The sequence below is a fragment of the Triticum dicoccoides genome, chromosome 4B, assembly GCF_002162155.2.
Source record: "Triticum dicoccoides isolate Atlit2015 ecotype Zavitan chromosome 4B, WEW_v2.0, whole genome shotgun sequence".
Classification (NCBI taxonomy): domain Eukaryota; kingdom Viridiplantae; phylum Streptophyta; class Magnoliopsida; order Poales; family Poaceae; genus Triticum; species Triticum dicoccoides.
This window is the reverse complement of record NC_041387.1, coordinates 225214222-225220337: the sequence shown is the minus strand read 5'-3', so window position 1 is coordinate 225220337 and position 6116 is coordinate 225214222.

Sequence of the window (6116 nt, the reverse complement as noted above, 5' to 3'; positions counted from 1 at the left end):
GAGCTCCCGACTGCCCCGCGTCTCCTCCTCCGGCCGCTGCCCCGCGTCTCCTCCTCCGGCCGCCGCCCCGCGCTTCCCCCTCTCCGGCGCCCTCCCTCCGGCCGCTCTCCGGCGAGCAGCTCCGGCCCGACCTCGGAATCCACGCCCTGGATCCAGATCTGGGAAGATTTGAAGGTTGACCTCGAAAACGCCCAAGTCCCGAAATATTTTGTCATTATCATGCCATATTCAACGCATCATATCTCTGCATCCGTAGCTCCGTTTTGTGCGTGTAATATGTCAAATTGTTCGTCTCAACGAGTACATCATTTCATTCCACTGCAATATATTCATTCGAGTCCATCTTGATGCCTGAATCATCGTTGTAAGAGTGCTTCATGATGTTTTCTGCTGTCTGTTGACAGAACGTGCTCTTTTGTCATTTTTGCCATGATTGATGTGTGCATCCTATGAGGTTGATGTCTACATGTGTTTTAATCTATGTCATGTCTTCTTTACAAAGGTGCTTACCATGTATTTTTGTGATCAATGTGGTGACTAGCACAAGCATACAAACTAGGCTTCGTGATATTGCTGATTTTAGTCCCTGTTCTGCTGTTATTTTGATGCCATGTAAACTTGATGCTACAGAGAGATCCATGCATATTTTGAGATACTTCAGTAGGGGTGTTTTGAACATATGGTTATGATCTATCCATTCATGCCCTGGGTTGCAATTATGGTGTAGTCTAGCATGGCAGTTTCGTGCTCTACTTTTGCTTCAAAATGTTTCCTGGCAGATTGTTTACATGTTATTCAATTTTGCCAAGGTTGTTGTAGTTGATCCTTGCATGCTATGGACTTGTTCTTGCCTTGGTTTGTTTCATAAACATGCCTTCTTACTGTTGGTTGCCTTTCCATGCCATGTATTACTCTGTAGTGAGTTGCACAAGCTCATTTACATGCCTTCGTATCGTTGTTCCTGCCATGTTTGAATCTATAATATAACTTGCTATGTTTACGTGGGTGCCATCATATTTTCTGCTCCTTTTTGGCTCATGGTCAGTAAGGGACTTTTGATCTATGGGTTTAGTAGATTCATGCCATGCCTTTGTTTGCCATGATATGTTCCTGTAACATGTTGATAGCTCTAAACATATTCAACCTGATGTTATTTTCTGCAAACTCTGAATTGTTATTACTTGCAATCTTACCATGTGTGTTTGGGCATGTTCTAGTAGTTTCTGGAGATAGCTCAGTGTTCATGTTTTGTTATGCTTTACATGTACATCATGCCCATGCCTTTTGTTCTCATGTTGAGGTGCTGTAGCATATTGTTTTGATGCTTGCAATATGCCTAGTTGCTGTTTTGGACAGCTTGTCCTTTAAACTTGTATAGAGCATGTGTGTTCAATCGTTGCTCCGTTTTGAGTGTGCTCTATATGAAACTTGCTTGATTTTGCATGTAGTTTCATATTATCATGTTTCATCCTTGTTTTGAGGTGTTTGCTTGATGCTTGGGTGCATTTTGCATCAATGCCATGTTTGACTTGTTTTGCTCATATCGTCTAGGCCGTAGCCCCGAACTAAATGAACCTTATACGTAACTTGACTATAATCTCGTGTAGATCATCTTTGTGCATCTTAACTTGCTGTTTAACAACTTGAACATAAAGTTTATTCAGATCTGGACCAATTTCGAAATATGCATATGAGGACTTACCGGAATTGTTATATGTTGTTCCCGGCCTCATTTAAACTTGCTTTATGTGTTGCTCTTGTTTGCATCATCTCTTGCCATGAGTAGCTTCATGTAGCCTTGTCATGCATCATGCTTGTTCTGCATCATGCCTTGTTTATGTGTGGTGTGTTTACCATGTTGTGTGCTTCTTTTCGATAGTTCCTGTTTCGTTGCGATCGTGAGGATTCGTTCGTCTACACTTGGTTCGGCTTCATCCGTTCATCTTCTTCATGGACTCGTTCTTCTTCCTTGCGGGATTTCAGGCAAGATGATCGCTACCCTGGATCTCACTACTATCATTGCTATGCTAGTTGCTTCGTTCTATCGCTATGATGTGTTACCTATCACCTGTTTATCAAGCCTCCCATATTGCCATGAACCTCTAACCTGTGACACCTTTCCTACGCAAACCGTTGTTTGGCTATGTTACCGCTTTGCTCATCCCTCTTATAGCATTGTTAGTTGCAGGTGAAGTTGAAGATTGCTCCATGGCGGACAGGATTTTGTTGGGATATCACAATATCTCTTATATTATTAATGCCTCTATATACTTGGTAAAGGGTGGAAGACTCGGCCTTTTGCCTGGTGTTTTGTTCCACTCTTGCCGCCCTAGTTTCCGTCATACCGGTGTTATGTTCCCGGATTTTGCGTTCCTTATGCGGTCGGGTGATTTACGGGACCCCCTTGACAGTTCGCTTTGAATAAAACTCCTCCAGCAAGGCCCAACCTCGGTCTTACCATTTGCCTCACCACCACCTATACCCTTCCCTTGGGTCGGCCAACCCGAGGGTCATCTTTAGTTTAGCCCCCCCGGGCCAATGCTTGTCTAAGTGTTGGTCCAAACTAGAGGACCATTCGGGGCCATCCCATGGCAACTTGGGTTACGTTGGTTCTTGTACGCTTCGCTCATCCGGTGTGCCCTGAGAACGAGATATGTGCAGCTCCTATCGGGATTTGTCGGCGCATTGGGCGGCTTTGATGGTCTTGTTTTACCATTGTCGAAATGTTTTGTAAACCGGGATTCCGAGTCTTATCGGGTCTTCCTGGGAGAAGGTATATCCTTTGTTGATCGCAAGAGCTTATCATGGGCTAAGTTGGGACACCCCTGCAGGGTATAATCTTTCGAAAGCCGTGCCTACGGTTATAGGCAGATGGGAATTTGTTAATGTCCGATTGTAGATAACTTGACACCAGATCCGAATTAAAACGCATCAACCGCGTGTGTAGCCGTGATGGTCTCTTTTCGGCGGAGACCGGGAAGTGAACATGGTTTCTGGGTTATGTTTGACGTAAGTAGGAGTTTAGGATCACTTCTTGACCATTACAAGTTGACGACCGTTCTGCTTGCTCTCTTCTCGCTCTTATTTGTGTATGTTAGCCACCATATATGCTTACTCACTGCTGGAGCCTCACCACTTTACCCCTACCTTTCCCTTTAAGCTTTGCTAGTATTGATACCCATGGTAATGGGATTGCTGAGTCCTCGTGGCTCACAGATTACTACAACAACAGTTGCAGGTACAGGTTATGCGATGATCATGACGCGAGAGTGATGCTTGCTTGCGTTGAGTTCTTCTTCTGCTTCTTCTTCGATCAGGGGATAGCTTCCAAGTCGGCAGCCTGGGCTAGCAGGGTGGATGTCGTTTGAGTTTCTATTTGTGTTTCATCCGTAGTCGGATGGTGCTCTTATGTATTGTGATGTTGTATTTATGTGGCATTGTATGCCTCTTGTATGTATCCCCACCTATTATGTAATGTTGATGTAATGATATCCACCTTGCAAAAGTGTTTCAGTATGCGGGTCTATCCTTGGTGGGACCTTCGAGTTCCTTTTGGATAGGCTCGCATATTGGGCGTGACATCGATCCTTCAAGGATTAAACCCACAAAGACAACCTTCAAAGGTGTCATACCAGGGGTCGAAGCCAGCTGTACAGGCTCGGTCACACTCGAGGTGGTCTTCGGATCACCGGATAACTTCCGGAGCGAGGAGTTAATCTTCGACATAGTCCCATTCCGCAGCGGCTATCACGCCCTGCTCGGACGAACCGCATTTGCAAAATTCAATGCGGTGCCGCACTACGCATATCTCAAGCTCAAGATGCCAGGACCTCGCGGAGTCATCACGGTAAATGGAAACACAGAACGCTCTCTCCGAACAGAGGAGCACACGGCGGCCCTGGCGGCGGAAGTACAGAGTAGCCTCTCAAGGCAGTTCTCCAATCCAGGCGCCAAACATCCGGACAACGTCAAGCGAGCCCGAAGTAACCTACAACAAATCCGGCTGGCACGTTCCGAGCAAGCATAGCAGTGCGGCCCCGACCCCAGCCCCCGCCAAACGGCAATGCTGGTACCACGCGTACATAATTACGCCTTAGAGATACCATGGGCATAAGGGGAGGGGCACAACAACGACACGCCCAGAATGTGGCTTAACCGCACTAGGGGGCTCCCTAGTTCGCCGTTTTCCTTTTTCACACACTTTCAGGACCCAACTATTCGGAAGGCTTGTCCGGCAATACTATCGCCGAACCAACGATGCAATAGCCAGGGAGGAAGCAAGCTACGTCAAAAGTCAAGGTGGTCTCTATAACGAGTTTAATACCTGTTTCTCTTACAATCGTGCAGCTTGCCCCTGAAGGGGAATATGTCAAATACTCCCATCTCTTGTTTACCGCACTTTTTGTACCGTTCTGCTTCCGCAGCAGCCCTTTTTTAATAAACAATACATAGCTCTTACCTATTATTGTACTTATCTATTTTTATATGCAAACATGTTCAGTCATGACACTATGCAACCGTACACTTTGGCACGGATAATACACCAGGGGCTTACAACACCCCATAACATGGTGTGAGAAGACCGAACACTCTAACAAGTGCGGCACCCTGAACTTATAGCACTATATGCATCGGCTCCGAATCATGTCTTTGGTCAATAGTTGGGTTTGCCCGGCTCCCATGTTTTGGTACCTTACGTTCCGCATTGTTGGCTAAGGTAGCGCTGGGAGAACTACTGCGATTGTGCCCCAGTTGAGTTGGGTTAACACCTCAGTAGAGAAAGCTAAACTGACTATCATGATAGTGCGAGAGACCGGTCGCTATTCGTGAGGTTTTTTCGAGTCCTTAAAGACTTGTGCCGCTTCAAGCGAGGAGCCGGACTTATCCGGCCTAGGCGTGGATAGCGCCCCGAACTCGGTCTTTCGAATACTAGGGGCTTCGCCAAAATTTAAAATTATAGAATTCTATGGCTAAGTGAGAGTGACAAAGCATTATAAGTCTGACGGCCTTGTTCGCTCTGCTGAACGCCTCCCTAGATGGACCCAAGAATGGGAACAAGAGCGCTCAGGTTTATCCCGAACACCCCAGCACTCGTGGCATGGGGGTCGAAGCAGACGACTTGCATCTCTCAGATTTGATAAACGGCCGCACAGAAGGTAATACTTTCAATTAACAAGCGTTGATTAATGCATATGAACAAAGGTTCAGCGTACAGGATAACAAATGCAAGTTTACTCAAAAATTACATCTTTGGAGCACTCATCCGCTATGCGGCGGGCACCCTTCAGAACGCCATTGTAATACATCTCGGGCACACGATACTCCTTACCCGGCGGTGGCGCGTCCGTCAACAGCTTCTCCGCGTCTAGCTTGCCCCAGTGCACCTTAGCACGGGCAAGGGCCCGACGGGCACCTTCAATACAAGCGGAGCGCTTGACGACCTCAATCCACGGACACGCGTCCACCAGCCGCCGCACCAGACCGAAGTAGCTCCCAGGCATGGCTTCTCCAGGCCACATCCGAGCTATGAGGCCCTTCATGGCCTGTTCGGCCACCTTGTGGAGCTCAACCAGCTGCTTCAGTTGGTCGCTCAGGGGCACTCGATGTCCGGCCTCACCATACTGAGACCAGAACACTTTTTCCGTCGAGCTCCCCTCTTCGGCTCGGTAGTATGCGGCGGCATCAGACACACTACGGGGCAGATGGGCGAACGCTCCTGGAGAGCTCCGGATTCCGGTAAGTAGCAGATAATTAACTTTTATATTTTTGCTTTGCATAAAGAATGCCTTACCCACCGCTATCTTCTTCATCGCCTGGATCTTCTGAAGGGTCTTCTGGGCTTCGGCCTTAGCGGTCTTGGCACTCTCAAGTGCCAAGGAAAGCTCGGACTCTCGAGTCTTCGAGTCACGCTCCAAACTCTCGTGTTTTTCCACGAGAGCCTGGAGCTCTTGCCGCACCTCCGTCACTCGCGCCTCCTGCTTCTCTCGCTCGGTGCGCTCCAAGGCCACACTCTTTTAGGCCCTCGAAACCGCCTCTTTCAGTGTTTCCACCTCGGTCACGGCTCCTGCAACATTAACGTTGGTCCTGTTATTATTATGCAACCAAGTATTTCTATA